The sequence below is a fragment of the Temnothorax longispinosus genome, chromosome 11, assembly GCF_030848805.1.
Source record: "Temnothorax longispinosus isolate EJ_2023e chromosome 11, Tlon_JGU_v1, whole genome shotgun sequence".
NCBI lineage: Eukaryota > Metazoa > Arthropoda > Insecta > Hymenoptera > Formicidae > Temnothorax > Temnothorax longispinosus.
The window spans coordinates 15,498,330-15,514,313 of record NC_092368.1 but is presented as its reverse complement, the minus strand read 5'-3'; the positions used below and the strand labels follow the sequence as shown (position 1 = coordinate 15,514,313).

Sequence of the window (15,984 nt, the reverse complement as noted above, 5' to 3'; positions counted from 1 at the left end):
AACCGGTTCCACTGCAGGATCACATACATATGCATATAAACTTTTGAACAAATGTCGATATTATTTTTTCTAAAGTAATTTTATGTCATGTTTTGTAAAAAAACTGTAAATTATTAAGAAATTTTTAACATAAACAAATATTTAAAAGGCTATATCTCTGGAAGTATTCATCACAGAAAGTCAAATAAAAAATCATTTTAAAGATAATTTAATAAACTTCAAGAAACATGTGTATTTTTTTAAAAAAGATAACTCGAAAGTCCGCTATTTTGAGAAGTGTACCTAAAAACCGTTTCTTTTACGGATATCAAAAATACTATTAGTCGTATGCAAATCGGTCAAAAACCAAAATAATGAAAATTTAATAACCTTTCTACTTGATTTTAACAATGTTTTACGTAGGACTACCCATTTCCGACTTATATTGCGAGGAAATATTTATTCTCACAATTTCCAAAAGTCAAAATTTCATTTAAACCGTAATATTTCTAGAAATATTAATCGCGCGGTATAACATAAATAATGCATTTTGTAGGTAATTTAATTATCTTTCACTTTCATTGTATGCATTTTTTACTTTCGGACAGCCAGAACTGAGATATTTTGAAAAAACACTCGAAGAAACAGCTCTTTCCTCATTTGCTCAATGCTTCAAAAAATTCTATCTTGGGAACTAATGGTCGTACGAAGTTCTACAAAAAACCAAATTGCAAGGAATTTTATCAGCTACATTTTTGCTCTGAATGTTTTTTTTCGTGAAACTAATAATTTCCGAGTTATTCGCAAAAAACCCATTTTTGTACTCTTTTTTTCAAGATGGCGCAGCCGGCTCATGCTCTATGTATGGGGACTTTTAGTATGTTTAAAAGAACACTAAAATGAACCTGTATACCAATTTCCAGCTTGCCGGCAATTTTTTCATCCAAAAATCTTAATTTGACTGGGCTATTATCGATCTTTGGGGAAATCGGTATCAGAAAATTTTCCAATTTTTCGGAAATTAATTGACTGAATCTTAAACAATTGTATATGAAGTAGAGGTAGAATTTTCTGGGGAATGCTATAAAGTGTATTATTTTTCGTTACCGATTTTTTTGGAAACCGGTTACGAAATTTTTCCAATTTCTCGGGAAATAATTGAATCTTAAGGAATTACATATGAAATAAAGGTAGAATTTCCACGGGATTGCTATAAAGTGTATAATTTTTTGTTACCAATTTTTTTGGGAACCAGTTACAAATTTTTTGCATTTTTTCGGGAATTAATTGACCAAATCTTAAAGAATTCTAGTCTATATATATAAGTCACGTCTGTCTGTCTGTCTGTCTGTCTGTACGCGAACTACTCATTCGTTAGTGGACCGAATTTTTACCAAAAGTATATGACATAGGGGTAGAATTTTCCGGGGATGAAAATGTCGCGGCCAATTTTTTGCTACCGATTTTCTGGAAACCGATTTTTCTAATTCTTCTAATTTTTCGGGAAATAATTGACCGAATTTAAAAGAATTATATATGAAATAGGGGTAGAATTTTTCGGGGAGTGCTATAGGGTGTATAATTTTTCGTTACCGATCTTTTTGGAAGCCGGTTACAAAATTTTTTCAATTTTTCGGAAATTAATTGACCGAATCTCAAACAATTGTACATGAAGTAGAGGTAAAATTTTCTGGGTACAAATTTTTTGCAATTTTTCGGGAATTAATTGACCAAATCTTAAAGAATTACGTATGAAATAGGAGTCGTGTGTCAAAATTTTTTTAATTTTTGGAGGATAAGTTTAATTTTTTATTAATGGATAATTTTTCATTAATGACCGGTTACAAAGTTTTTCCAATTTTTCTAAAGGGGTCTTCGAAAAATTTCGTAACCGGTTTCCACAAAAATCGGTAACGAAAAATTATCTATAAAAATTATCCATAAAAAAAATTCAGCTTGATATCTCAAAATTTTCTAATTTTTTGAGGATGGATACGATGAGTTTATAGAAAAATTGCTAATAATAAAGGGGTTTCCGATTTCTGCTCCAATTTCCGTAAATTTTAAGATATCAAGCTGAATTTTTTTTATGGATAATTTTTATAGATAATTTTTCGTTACCGATTTTTGTGGAAACCGGTTACGAAATTTTTCAAATTTCTCGGGAGTCAATTGATCGAATTTCAAAGAATTGTATATGAAATAAAGGTAGAATTTTCTGGGGTTTGCTATAAAGTGTATAATTTTTTGTTACCGATTTTTTGGGGAACCGGTTACAAAATTTTTCCAATTTTTCGGGAATTAATTGATCAAATCTTAAAGAATTATATATGAAATAGAAGTCAAAATTTTTTTAATATTTTTGGAGGATAAGTTTAATTTTTTATTAATGGATAATTTTTCATTAAGAATTGATTTTCTTGAAACCAGTGCCAATATTTTTCTAATTTTTTGATGATTTCGAAAAAAGAAAATAAAATGGAAGAAAATGAAAGAGAGTTAATAATGGTGGGTCAACGGAGGGTGAAAACGCGCGAGGCGCGAGCAAAAATAAAATTTAAAGACTTTAATATAAGGGATTACATTTTTGAAATACATATTTGACAATATGCTAATCTGCATCTATAATATTATTTATTATTTTTTATTTTTTAAAAAAGAATTTGAAGATGTAGGTTAAAGTTTGAGGAGAAAGAATATCAAAGGTGCTCCTAATTAATGAGTGAGTTTGGAGAGAGGGGAATAGATTTTGAGCCCGCGCGAAGCGCGGGCGAAAAATCTAGTTAAGAATAAAATGCTTTACAAATATCAAATTAAGACCGAAACATCACTACATTTCTCATTATCCCTCTTTAATTTTATCTTTTGGTTTGCTGAAACATTTGTAGACCTTGAGATTTGACAGTAAACATAGATACTTCAAGAATATTGGTTAAACATTCCCAAAATTTTAAGAACATAACAAAATTATTATCACATAAACATCAATTTTTACAAAATCTAAATCTCGAGAAAAGATACCGTGCTCTAGCAATAGCAGATAATGTAGAAGAATATATATCTGAAAATTTCAATGATAAGATTTCTTTTATTATAACACATTATTTTCGTGACAAAGAGTATGAAAATGTAAAGTACATATCCTCAAAGATTACTTTTAGAGGTATTATGTATAAAAGACATATGTGTATCTGCGTAGATAAAGATTGTTATGATAATTTAATTATATAAAATTAAATACATTTTAATTAATGATTGTTATACCAAGTATCTATTTTTTGGGTATAGTACAACAACGATTATATACAATGCTGATTTTGGCGTGTATGAAGAATTTGTAGTTGAAGGTGTAGATTGTCGAAATGTCGAAAAAATCTTTTTGTTTCTGTACACTCCCTTACTTGCACCACATCCTCTATTCTTCAAACTAATTTAGATTCTATTCCCGTGTATGTCTTCAAATATGAAGCTCTTCATTTATAACAGGACTTTTTAGAAAAATGTGTAAGCAATTTATATGTTAGTGTAACTTATTTTCATTACATTATACACGTATACATGTTTTTTTCTTTGTAGATGTTTCATTTATATAAAATCTGGACAGCCGAAAAAAGAAAATATCACTTATACTTCGTGAATCAGATAATATGCTGTCAGATCTTATTGTAAAAAGTGGTAATTGTATAGATGGGGGGGACCACCTTGGATGACCTTGATATTTTAGTATGTTGTCAAGGTCACCCTCCTGAGTGACCTTCAGAAGGTTTTAGCCCGCGCTCGTTATTCGTTAAAAAGTTATTAACAAAAAATGTTTTGAAAATATAGCAGCTATTTTGAGTATTGGAAGGCATAAATGACTAATATATATGTCGAAATAGTTCACGCATACACTTTCCACGCGAACCGAAGTTCACGCACACCCCCCCCTGCTTTCGGGGGAGGTGCGGTAGTCCCGAAATAGTTCACGCATACACTTTTCACGCGAACCGAGGTTCACGCACACCCCCCCCTGCTTTCGGGCCGTTCATGCGTGAAAAGTTAATATGCGAGATGCCACATGGGTTAGATGACGCGCTTTAAAAGTATTCAACTGTTTAAAGCGCGTCATCTAATCCATGTAAGTATTCTCTGCTTTAACAAAAAGACTTCAATTTATCAACAATTTACTACTTTAAATGTTGTGTTTTGGTAAAGCAGCGACTTTCTCGCGAAATAAAGTATTCTCTGCTTTAAAGAAAAACGTAATATTAGTCGTTTATGCCTCTCAGTACTCAAAATAGCTGCTATATTTTCGAAACATTTTTTATTAATAACTTTTTAACGAATAACGAGCGCGGGCTGAAACCTTCTGAAGGTCACTCAGGAGGGTGACCTTGACAACATACTAAAATATCAAGGTCATCCAAGGTGGTCCCCCCCCATCTATACAATTACCTAAAAAGTAATATTAAGCTTGGTATTGCCGGCTCTGTTCTTGTTGTTATGGAAAAAGATGGTACAGTAATTGATGACGATAACGTTTTGAAATTTTGTTCTGGCGAAACTTTAATGTTGCTGCAGCCTGAAGAATCTTGGTTTATACACGGTGATACAGAACTTGAAACGACATTATCTGATAGTATTTCACTCACGTCCAGTTTGAACGAAGAAACATCTTTGTCATCCTTGCCAAGTTCGCCATCCATTTCATCAACCTCAATTAAAATATCAGGCAATCAATTTCCATTACATAATGAAACGTGGAAGAATTTTCAAATTCCATGGAATAAGTTAGAGTCAACAGTGATCAAAGAACTAGAAAGTGGAAGTCGCAGCAAATATGCAATAAATGCTGTTGTGAACCGTATAGTTTCTGAAATGAGAGATATAAACAATTTTTTCTTAAACTTCGCGATCGAAATAGTTATTTAAATAGACCAGTTATTTAAATAGACCACATATGAAACGATCTCTGAGCCAAACTTTAACGATACCTCTAAAAAAAAACAAAAAAAAAATTGTCTGCTAAAGCTGGTTGTAGTAATTGGCAACCAGAAAAACATATTGATACGGAAACAAATGAAACAATAGAAGACAAGACTAAATTTCTACGTGAAATAGTCTATGATGACTCATCAAAAAGCGATCCTAAGATACAACAAAATTATTTCGTATCTTGAAGCTACGTATTCTGTGCAAAGATTGTATCTTAATAATATTCATGAAATACCTACTATCAAAGATATTAAAAACACATGGCCGATACTTTTACACAAATGATACATGTTTTGGCATTATAAACAATTAATGGGACATTCTATACACGTTCTAAAGGAAGAAATGTTAAAGAAACAAGACAAAATAGTGAGTAGGGATGGGCAATACAAGAGAAATATCGATATTTCGTATCGATACGTATCATAAATAAGAATATCGATACACTAGAAATATCGGGCGAAAAATATCGATATTTAACAGTATCGATACTGTCGATACCTCTATTATTAGTTATATTTTAATTTAATTTTGAGAACACACAAAGCAGCCCGCTAACTACGGGAATAAATCATATATTTGCAGGCGCTAGTCGCCTTAGGCAAAAGTGCTTGGACGCTACGTCTACCCTACGAGTATAACATATTTAAGTTTAATGTAATTATAAATGTGTAACGTAGTTTGAAGCTTGAAGCTTCATCTATATGAAAAATGTAATCAAATAATTTTGTGTTTACTTTTAAAACAAACTGATGAAACTGATACATTTCAAATAAAAATACTTTTAAAACAATTACTTTTTTATTCTCAGGGCAAGCGACAATAATAATTAAATCAATCTTACGTATAAAACAACTAAACGTATAATTTGTATATTGAATAACATATTTAATCAATTAAAATATATTTAGGTTTAATATAATTATACGTAACATAGCTTCATCTGTACGAAGAATTCAATCAAATAATTTTGTGTTTAGTTTAAAAACAAACTGATACATATCAAATAAAAATACTTTTAAAACAATCACTTTTTTATTCTCAGGGCAAGCGACAATAATTAAATCAATCGTACGTATAACACAACTAAACGTATAATTTGTATATTGAATAATATATCTAGTCCAATAAAATATAAATTGATATATATCAAATAAAAATGCTTTTAAAACAACTATTTTTTTATTCTTAGAGCAAGCATCAATGTTCATTTAATCATTAATATAATCGAGCGAAACGTATAAGTTATATATTGAATAACATATTTAATCAATTAAAATATATTTAAGTTTAATATAATTATACGTAACGTTGCTTCATCTGTATGAAAAATGTAATCAAATAATTTTGTGTTTAGTTTAAAAACAAACTGATACATTTCAAATAAAAATACTTTTAAAACAATCATTTTTTTATTCTCAGGGCAAGCGACAATAATTAAATCAATCGTACGTATAACAAAACTAAACGTATAATTTGTATATTGAATAACATATTTAATCAATTAAAATATATATAAGTTTAATATAATTATACATAACATAACTTTATTTGTATGAAGAATTCAATCAAATAATTTTGTGTTTAATTTTAAAACGAACTGATACATTTCAAATAAAAATACTTTTAAAACAATCACTTTTTTATTCTCAGGGCAAGCGACAATGATTAAATTAATCGTACGTATAAAACAACTAATTACAATGTAATTCAATTCGTAATTTAGTAGCGTTCTTACAATTCAATGTACGTTTAATGCAATATCCTTATCATTAATTGAAATTTATATATTGTTCTTTTAACATACATATTTAAAATAACAATCAATAGCAAATACTATTAAATGAACTATTTATTTTTGTGGATGCCCGTGACGTCGATGTTTAATTGAAGCAACCGCATTTTTTTTTTAATTTAGCAGCATTTTTTTTTCAGTGTACTCAAACCTCTTACAACACTTATCCCCTTAAACCTGACCGTTTGCGACCTTACATTCATTCTTTACCCTCCCTCCCCGTTTCTTCCTTCATCCCTTCTTGTTTTCCTCCGCTTCCTCTAAGTCTGCGTCACTCTGCCTCCCTCCTTCCTGTCTCGACTCTCCCCCCCGACCTACAGCTTCTTCCTCTTGTCCTCCTTCTCCTCGTCCGAGTCCATCAGGAGCTTCTCCTCCATCCCTCTCGCGATTTCGTCCTCCTTAGACCAAAACAGTAAGCATTATTGTTATAATAAATTTGTAATAGTAGCTTTACATACTTTTAAAATTTTGTATAATTGTATTTTCTTTATTTCAGTTTTTTATACATATGTAAGCCATATAATATACATAAGACGAACATTTCAATTTATATAATTGGCATACAAAGTATAAGTATATTTTTTACTCAAGTGGAAATTTATCAAAATTATAAGACAAAGTATATATTACGGCTATTTGGGAGGTTTTAAATTCAATCTTTATATACATATTACCCCGTCACCTTTCGGTTAGTCAATACAAAATTAGACACTCTGTATATTATATGGTTTATATATTGTATATACTAATAATTTTGTAAACATAATGATACACATTACATTTGTATACATTTTTATACTCTTTTTATAATCTGTATTTTATTTATTTCAGACTCCAATACATTTTGTTACGGCTATGTATACACATAAGAGGCATATTCTTTTAAATTTGGTTGATTAGACTTAGCTTTACCTATATGCGATCAAAATTATGGACATTTGATCGCGTATAAAGCTGGGTCTAATCAACCAAATCTTAAAAAATTATATATGAAATAGGGGTAGAAAAAACTAAAAAATATAATAAAATTAGAAATAGATCGATATCTCCAAATTTGCGGAAGTTAGAGAAACCACGGGCATTTTTAAAAAAAGAACCCCTTTACCGATCATCGTCAAATTCAATACCAACCTTGAATGATACTCTATCGATTAAAAAAAAACAGCCCGATATCTCAATATTTGCGGAAGTTAGAGCAACCACAACATCAAATGTGCACATACATACATACGGACATTTTTTTAGGCGATATTTCGACGTTTTACAACAATCTGAACATATTGGCATCAGAAAAAACTCAAAAACCAATCTCTTCGTTGGTTTCTTCTACCCCTATTTCATATATAATTTTTTAAAATTTGGTTGACTAAACCCAACTTTATACGCAATCGAATTTCATATACGAAATTCACGAAAACAAAGCTTCCTCTATGAGGAAGCTTGTTTAAGAGTATTTTTCTAACTGTTGAGATATTATTCGAGTGAAACCGAGTATTAGAAAGTAAAATAGCCCTATCCACTAGATTCCGTATAATGTTAACTTTATATTTGAAAGGGTGATTCGAGAAATAATTGATGTAGCGTCCCGGGAACGTTGGTTTTCTATACCAGTTTGTTATTAATGAGTTCTTTTCTCGAATCACCGTGGTGTCCAGGAAGTTTAATGCACCATTTGTTTCCATTTTGTAAGTGAATTTTAATCTTGTGTGATAGTTATTATAAATATCTTAAGTAACTCATCGATTTTTGACTTTGGGACTACCGCAAAAATGTCATCAACGTATCTACGATAAAATGATATAATAAAACTCAGCGACTGCAGACAGTGTGTTTCCAGATCCTCCATAACCAAATCTGCGAGAATCGGGAAGAGGGGAGATCCCATCGAACTACCGAAAATCTGTTCGTAAAATTGTCCATTGAAACAGAAACTGGTAGAGCTTAAGATCAGGTCTATTGCGTGCGTGAACTGAGGAAGACTGAGTTTAGTTTTCTTGGCAATGGTTCTGGTATGATTCCATCGTTTTTTTATGGCTTTAATGACCAAGTCCTTAGGGATGTTAGTAAAAAGTGCGGTCACATCTAACAAAACCAATATCTCGTCATCCTCGATTCTCACACCGCCTATCATTTCAACAAAAGACCAACTGTCTTTGACATGTGAATGTGGTTTAGGTACAGATTGGTCAAGAGTATCGTGTAATAATTTAGCTAATTCATACAAAGGACTCCCCAACGCAGAAACGATAATACGGAGTGGGAAGCCATTCTTATGTATTTTCGGTAGTCCATAATAGCGTGGGAAGTTCCCGTTGGTGCAATTAAGTGGTTTATATCCCTTTTCACTGATGATGTCTTTGTTATACCAAGTTTTAATTAGTTCATTAATCTTTGTAGTTATTCTATTTATCGGGTTCTTATTTAATTTTTTGTATGTAGAACTGTCACTAAGCAACTCGGTCATTTGATTAAGATACGTGTTCTTATCCATAATTACGGTAACTTGGCCTTTGTCAGCTTTAGTAACAAAGACATCATCATTCTCCCGGAAAAACTTTGCACAATAATTGAATTCCTGCGAAATGTATCTGTCTATATATTTTATGTGTTTGTCATTACTTAAAAATTTATATATTGAATTGACTATACGAGTACGTGCTTCTTCCAACCAAGTGTAAATTTTCACGCGTTTGTAATTTTGTAGTGCGCAAGTAAAAATAATTTCGTAATTAGTAACGAAGCAGATTGCAAAAGTAAGTTTACAATAGCACAGTAAAGTAAAATGGTTGTGTAACAACACTTTTCGTAATTGTATTATTGAATATTCAAATAGTAAATTTACAAACAAATTTGAAAAAATATACAAAAATGGAACTGCCTTATTTCAAGACAAGTTGTAAATGTACACAATATCAACGTATTATTTCGAAACAAACTTGTAAGTGTACAAAATGTTAGTGTAATATTACAAAGTTAACTAGGAAATATACAAAAATGTTAATTTAATATTACAAAATGTACTTGTAAATAAATTAAATGATAATGTAATATTACATTAGCTGTTTGTATTGTTACAAAACAAACTGTAAATGTTACAGTTCGTTTTCTAGTAATACATTAACATTTAGTCTTTTTACAAATTTGTTTGGCTATAATACGTTGACATTTAATTCATTTACAACTTTTGCAAATTTATTATTTGAATGTTTAACGAGATGTTTAATAATACAATTAATACAATGTTTTATTACTATTACAAAATTACTTTTTTCTTTTGTACTACAAAATTACAAATGCGTGGAACACCTATTCTCAAAATTATCCACTATAATAGTTGTAATTTTACACAAAATTTTTTTACAGTGCGTGCAAGACTAAATAAATAAAAAACTACGGGGCTCTCACCGACGAGTCGGATGATGGAGTTCGCATCTCAAGGTCCACCTGGACTCCGACTTCTCCGGCGGCTACGATGGCCTGTATGGCCGCATCTTCAGCGGTGGTCTGGGTGGCCACTGATCTCATGGGCACCACCCTTGGGGTACGTTGCCGGGTACACCGGTACACCCGGTTCATCAAGTACCTCAGATTCCGCCAGAATCCTGGGTGATTCCGATCCACTTCAAGTAATCGATGGATCCATCGTGCGAACAAGTGGACGTCCAGATCCATTTTTTGCGAGATTCGTTTGACACTTGAGAGGTGTTATGTCAATCACGTCCGAACGATGAGTGCTCCCGAAAATCATCTTGATAGCGGAATCGATGACGCGCCCCACCCCTTGGGCGCGATAGCATTAAAAGTTTAATGTATTAAACTTTTAATTGGCTACGGCGAAACCTCCGGGGTACATCAAAGACGGCGAATTCAGGGTTGTAAACCGAATCGAACCGTTGAAGTTTGTACGCTCCGAGAGAACGGATCATTTGAATTATAAAATCTCTCCGATCCGGAGCCGCGAATTTCCTTGTGAGCTAAAACGTGATTGTAGCTAAAAATTCACCATCGCGATGTTCGAAACTATCTTGAGCAGGCTTCGAGGAAACATATGCCGTGAATTTATTGCTTTCTCGCAGGAGTGATTAATCATTATCGTAGTATCCCGATATTTCTGCGTGGGACGTAACGAAGGTAATAACGTTTTCATATTCAGAAGAGAAAGATTTCGCATCTTTCCAATCACGATTTTTACCGAGTTTATCGCCGATTTTAATTACGTCAGTAAGGCACAGCTAACTGTAACCGAGATTGACTTTCGAGGGCCCTTCGAGTGGCGGCGTTAACCGCGTTTTTTAGTTCGCCGCTCGTAATTCCATTACCGTTTTATGACTTACGTATCGGGTGCAACGGAATACAGAGATCGATGTTTTGCGTCGCTCCGATCCGCTTAAGTCCGTTCGCGAGGAGAAAGGTAGCAAAAAAAGAGGATGCGCATATTTACGCTTATGTTTATTACGTAGCTTCAATCTTTACGGATAAATAACGAGCAGCATCGGCTCCTCGTTAATCTCGTATATATACACACCCGATAAAAACAGGTCTCTTAATTTAGAAGAATAGATTTTTTAATTTAACGCTGAAACGCTGGCCGGGTAAAACGTTGTTTTCGCATTAAAAATACCTTTATCGCGATTAGATGCGTTACAAAAATCTTGTTGTTACTGCAGATTTCTAAAGACTATAAATAAGTCGCACGTCATATTTTTAAAGCGATGTTGTGGACGCACAATAATATTCGACATTTTTGAATATTTATATCGAAACAATCGGCCGTTTTGTAAGTCTCTCCTTCGTTTCTGTTCCGATAGTGATTATGATTCGATTATGATTATCTTCGTGCAATTAACATTCGTTTCCCTCGCTCGCGCATATGGAATCCACCGATTGGCCGAGACAATGTGTCAAGTTTCGTAACGCGATTGAGTAACGCTGTTAACACGGCGCGAGAAGAAATAATGCCAAGGCTTTTGGTGCCGTTAACCATGAGAGGGAGAGGGCAAGATAATCGCTTCTAACAATTATCGAAACGCGCGTACGTTCTCATCGTCCGAAAGCTTTAATCTTCAATCGCGTCAAAAACTAGTCGAGAGAATGTTACGCGGTCGTTGTCGCGTTCCTTAACTCCGATGAATCGCCAAATGAATAAACACGCGGCGAACAGAACTCGGTCTGGAAAGTCGGTTAACTGCGGAAGTGCGCGACGGAAGGAGCTGCGAAATTTCTGCCGATTAATTTGCCTCGCAACGAGAGAGGAAAGATGCGGTTTATGCCGAACTGGTTTCGCCGCAATACACCCGGATGTATTCGGTCGATCTCGTCAGCCAAATATCGATATCGTTTTCTCGAAGCGGTGACGGCTGCTGCTGCTGCTGCTGCTGCTCTTACAGTGGTACGATCTCGCATTAAACTGGCCCTCGAGAATCAAAGTAGGCCTCGTGACGGACACGCGTAAAACATCTTCATCGCTTTTGTTCGTCTTCTAATCTTCTAGTCGCGGGAATCGCACGGTCGAGGCGACGTGACATAATTTTAGAATAAAAGATAGCAGCGGTATACCGGAGAGGGAGGCATAAGAGGGGGGGACCCGGTGTCATTTTGTGGGTCACGGCGATGACGTGTACAACGGGCTCGTGTGTAACGGGACAATTTGTGGGCTGGCGGTGCGCCCGGGTGGGTGTCAAGCTTGTCGGAAGGGGGCCGCGGGGAGCGAGGGGGAGAAAGGAAGGGACGAAACGAGGGTAATGTAGGTCAGTAAATGTATAGCCACCACTTTCTCCGGACCGTTCGAAAACTGGCTCCGCCGTTCCCTCCTCTTCGTCGTTGTCGTTGTCGGCCACCTTCCTCCTCCTCCTCCTCCTCCTCTTCGTTTGTACGCGATGTTTCGTTTCGCTGTTCTTCTCCTCGCGGTGGTTCCTCCGTCACGCGGACATAACGGGACGCGGCCGAAAACGGGTTCCGTACCGTTCCGTTCCGTATGATACGGGACAGATCAAGGACACACACCGCAAGCCGCGGCACCTTGCGATACGAGATGCACGAAAAGAAATCAGCCCGCTGTCAAACTTGGACGTCCGGATGGAAGGATTCGCATGCCGTGCAATTTGAGTTCTGAAGAGCGTGACATCTTTTGCATTAATTGATTTCCTGTGCATATAAAGTACATCCTGTACGAAGCCGAAATATAAGAATATCTGGCGGGGAAGGAGAGATCTTGATCGTTTATCAATTGAATATTGCAGTAGCATCGCTCAATTCAAGTTTTCCATATTTGATAGCTACATACATCATAGAAATAAAGATTAACTTACATTTTGTTGAATAAAATTGAGGAGGGGTAGGTATCACTTTGTGTTCAATATCGCGAATGGTGTATTTGTGTGCCAAATATATTCTAATCAATATTTTCTAAAAATTTATTCAATTTTACATTATACATATGTATACAAAATTAATAATGTTTTTCACAATTTTTTAAAATTTATTCTAGAAATTTAATTGTAGTTTTCGATTCGATTGCAGTTATCGGTATTTCTTTAAAAGTATTTGAATCTTGACACGCGCAGTACATCTTTGTAACATCTGATTCCATGCTTTGACAATTTAATTAAATTACAATTTAATTAAAGTGTTCCAGCGCATCAAGCGAATCGACAATTCTTTATTTATATGTTTAAAATCGCGTTCTCGTGTATCGGACATAAAAGAGTGATTACTGCAATAACTTACGCACCGACCTTAGAATCGTCGATCCGTTGTTTAATTTGGAAAGACCCGTTAACGTGGAATGCGAGTCGGTTGAAGCACACACTTGACAAAATCGTCTGAGTATCGTCGCATCGCAAAATCTAACGGTGTCTATCTATTTTTGGAAAGTATCTAAGAATTAGGCGAGTCACGTTGGTGAAGTTACTGTTACGTTTACTCACGTTTGTTAGATGAGTACCGAAACCCGACGAGGTTGATTTAATAAACGTTTGGACCTACTTTCTTATCCTAGGACTTTTGAATTCTAATTTTCTCTAACAATAAAATACATATAAAAGTTCAACTTTTCGGAACTTTCTACTTTTTAGATTTTCTAGGATACCTAAAAAAATTTTTGTGTTTCTAGGTAAATAACTAATTTACCAAATTTGAGAATATGAGGTTTGAAATTTTAGATTAATTACAATATAAACGACTTATATATTTTATCTAAATTACAACTTAGCAAAAGTATGAATGCTTCTCAAGAAGCTTTTACATGTTACGACATAATGTTTTTTTCAGCGTACCTATACACATCCTTATAGATTAAATTAGTAATGCCAACAACAGCCAAATTAATATGCGTCAGAGTTCAACAATTTACTTCGGTCGCGCTGTAATTGAGAAATGACGTTACATCAATTTTCACATCTCTCCATCGAGAGATTCTCCTCGGAGTTCGTCGTGACACAGATAATGGACGGAGCGAGAGGCGTGCGTTCGCGTTTTGCATCCGACATTCGCAATCGCGTTTCGCGATGCATCGCGCGATACTCAACCGCGGCAAGATCGCGGCCCACATGCTCGTGTAACACGCCGGCGGGGGTCGGGGCTGGGGCCGGTAGCGAGGAGGGAGAGGAACAACCAACTTTCACGTACTTGCACAGAAGAGTAATGGCATCGCGCCGCGTTAAGTGTAATGCATCTCCCGCGCGGCCTGCTCTTACCTCACCTCACTCCGTAATTTTCCCGAGGAACTTTCCTTGCCGTCGCTTACTTATTACCTTTCTAACTATCACGCAACCGCGAATTTCTTCGCGGAAGTTTGACCGTGACGGGGTTAAAATCCTGCGCGAACGGCGCGATATCGCCGCGGCGCGAGCAGGAAGTGTGCGCGTTCCTCTCCTTTTTCTCCTCCCTTCTTTCTCCTCTCTTTTCTCATCGGATAGATTTTATTGAACGTTATATTGCGCATGTCACCGGTATTTACCGTTCGTCTCTCTCGCGCGACCGCGGTTACATAATTAATACATTATGTTTATGCAGATTATATATTGCATTCTGGCGCGGAAGTATTATCGGTGCAGAGAGAAAGAGTAACGTCGCCGCTTTTTGTTGTCGTACTCAATCGCACGCTGCGTGCAATCGTGCGAAACGCTCTTAATTGAGCGTTGTTGTGAAAAAAGCGTGTCATAAAGGATCTCAATTTCTCGTGTATCTTGAATGAATTTTTGTAGGAAATTCTTATCGCAGATTCTTATCGCACTTTAATGCATAAGAATCTTAATTTTTTACCTAATTCAACTTTAATTTAGATTAATTAAAGACCTAAATTTTGATTCGCAAATGTATTTTCTTGATACGTTAACTATCGACAATTAATTTCTGTCATTCAAGTATATTATATATATATATATATATGTATATATATATATATACGTATATATATATATATATATATATATATATATATATATATAATTTAATTTTATTTATATCTATATTATAAATTTATTATATATATAGTTGAAAAAAGGATGAAGGATGAAAGTAAATTGGTCAATTTAATCATTTACTTATTGCAACAAAAGTCATGGAAAATCTAAAAAATGCATCGCTATAAGTAATTTAAAAAAGTTACAAAATTACTCATTTGACTGCTTCGGTAATTCTAGTGTTAATGCGTCATGTCTTACGCCTTCGGCGAGATAACGCAACAATCTTTGCGCCACTTTGCTTCGTGAATTATTCTGAATTTGGGACGATCGGAGCGAGCGTCGTTTTAACGCCATTCTGGTTAGAAGTGTGACAACGATCGCCGGTCGGGAGAAAATCTAACGGTACTGACGGCGAGCCCGGCGAGCTTTAACTCGCCTACATTGCCGCGATATTACGTCCTTTCGTTTCGTAATGCTCCGTACCGCGTTTCGTAACCGAAACGGCTAGCGGTTCTCACCGTGAACGATTGTCCGCACGTCGTCCGTCGTATAGCCGCGAGATTGGCATCCGGCGATCGCGTTCTTGAAGCTACACACAATCACATTTCGTATGCGTCTCCCGTCGCCTCAGGAAAGTCGTGCAGTTTCTATTAAATGTGCGACGCAATTTGTAACGAAATCAGGTGAATTGAAAACAAGCTTACGACGATTGATTCGGCGGCTACCACTTTTCATAAATTTCTTGACGATTACCGCGGATTTAGTTAAAAGTGAGAATAAGAAATATAAGAAATAATATAAGAATATAATATAAAATAAAATAATATAAGA

General features: G+C 34.8%; 1 long non-coding RNA gene and 1 pseudogene across 1 annotated transcript in view; both read left to right on the top strand.

The window, feature by feature from the left end:
• The window catches only part of LOC139822363 (uncharacterized), a 93,593-nt gene extending 78,546 nt beyond the window's left edge, over nucleotides 1-15,047 (top strand). Inside the window, exon 5 of the long non-coding RNA XR_011734496.1 lies at nucleotides 10,112-15,047. This is a non-coding gene — a long non-coding RNA (uncharacterized lncRNA). The remainder of the gene's footprint in view (nucleotides 1-10,111) is intronic.
• Nucleotides 3,556-5,382, top strand: LOC139822246 (uncharacterized; annotated as a pseudogene).
• Nucleotides 15,048-15,984: the final 937 nt, after the last annotated feature.